A 2,159-nucleotide genomic window follows, 5' to 3' on the forward strand; every position below is an offset into this window, starting at 1 on the left:
CCGTTGTGACTCTCCTTTACTAGCCGTTGAATGCAATAATTACTAAATCGATTGACATTACCCAGCAACGGTAACATAATCGATTGGGCAATCGATTCACACATTTAAGGGTTTAAATAGGAACAATTATCAATCGATTTCTTCACTTCATTTCTCCAGATTTCACAAATTTTCTTTGTCTGCTTCATCTCTCTGTTTCTGCAATCGCTCTCTGTTACTATCTACATTCAATCTACTTCAACTTACAATTATGGCACGAGTTAAGCAAACACAAGTCAGAACTCCCTCACCTTCATCATCATTAAGTGGTAGAACCCCCTCACCACCACCTACTTTAACCAAAAGGGTTCCCATTCCAACTCATAAAATTCTTGCCAAGGACAAAGGCAAGGCACCTGCTGTTATTCAAGAGAAAACTAAAAAGAGAAAGGAGCCACCAACTGAGAAGCTTTTGGCTGACGCCATGAAAGAAATTTCTCAGAAGAAGAAGAAACCAGTTTCTTCACCCCCACCTAAGAAAGCTCCTGCATCCAAGGATAAAGATGTAGAACCTACCATACCATCAGACTTTCTTAAAAGGAAAATCCATGAGGGTCGGACTCTGGATTTTGCCTATTTTGATGCAGAAGGCTTCACTTTTCAAGACCATATGAGATTTCACGGTCTTGAGGGCTTTCTCTCTTCTACTCTTGATAGTTATCCAAGGTTAATAAGGGAATTTTACTCAACTTTCAAGCTGACTGACCCGGATGCTTGTACCACGATCCGGTAACCATGCAGTAGTCCAAAAGTTGGATATACTACTGTTATGGGGTTTGTCAAAGGAGCTCAGGATGAGTTGGACATGGATTGTGCTAAGGCACATGTTGGAGGCTTCACAGAGTAAGCTAGTGCTGCCTTATCCACAACTGATTACCAAGATTCTGAAACACTTCAAGGTATCGTTTGTTAATGAAGAATCTTCGAAGACCACTCTAATTTTTGGAGAATCAATTGTAAACCAGATGCAATTGAAAAGGTTACATGGTATTTGGATAAGATCTCAGCCGAATGTTGAACCAGTTCAACCTCATCCTCAACCAGCTACTGAAACAGCCCCTCCTGAGTTTTTCACAAAATTAATGGAATTTATAGAAGCTCAGATGGCTCACAATGCCAAAATGCTAGAGTCACAGGCAAGAATGGAAGCTGCCTTGACCACTCTTCAGACTTCCCTGAATTCAGTTGTTCAGGACGTGGCTGCAATTCAAGCGCATTTGGGCATAAAGCTGTCATTTGAAGATATAGCAGACATCGGTCGTCAAGCAACAGAGGAACCTAACCCAACTCCCCTAGATCATCCTGCAACTCACGTTGAGGAGACATCTGCTGAGGGTAATACAGCAGTCTCTGCCTCTCCCTTAGATAATAGTGAGGACCAGCCAAGTTTAGGAGATTAGGTGTTTAGGATCTGTGTTGTTTTGTAATGACTTGGTGTATTCATTTCTTCTATATATATAATGTACTAGAAATTTTATTCCATTACTCTCTGAAATCATTTGCCATAATCTTTTAATATGCTCATTTATTGCTCTGATACACTGTTTTCTAATTTCAACCCCCAGTGCTTATGTTTACTAACATAGGGGGAGGAAATTTTTTTTCTGCCTTTTTGCCTTAACTGACAAAGGGGGAGAGAAATCATTAACTTGCTAATGGCTGCTGCATAATTTTGATAACTCTGATGAATGACTGATAATGAATTATTAGAATGCTCTGATATTGTTAAATAGCATGTGTACTGTTATGCTCTGATCTGATGCTCTGATTTTATGATCTGATAATGGTACATATGATGCTATGAAAATATATCTGTTGTTAATATTATGTCTTGAAATGCTCAAACTCAAGTTAAAATTGTATGCTTGTCACTTATGCAAAAAGGGGGAGATTGTTGGACTTTAGTCCTCTTAATCCTAATTTTGACATAATTAACAAACATACAATGTTCATACATCATATGATAAATCTAACATTTTAACTGAGCAAGATTTCAGGAACAACAACTCAACCCTACATACTTGAGACAATTGCTTGGAACTCAAGAAATCAACAAATCTACTGAGCAAATCGATTGGGAAATCGATTTCGTAAAAGGGTTGTAAGGAAACATACTGTTT

Source organism: Cicer arietinum, chromosome 3, assembly GCF_000331145.2.
Source record: "Cicer arietinum cultivar CDC Frontier isolate Library 1 chromosome 3, Cicar.CDCFrontier_v2.0, whole genome shotgun sequence".
NCBI classification, from domain to species: Eukaryota; Viridiplantae; Streptophyta; class Magnoliopsida; order Fabales; family Fabaceae; genus Cicer; species Cicer arietinum.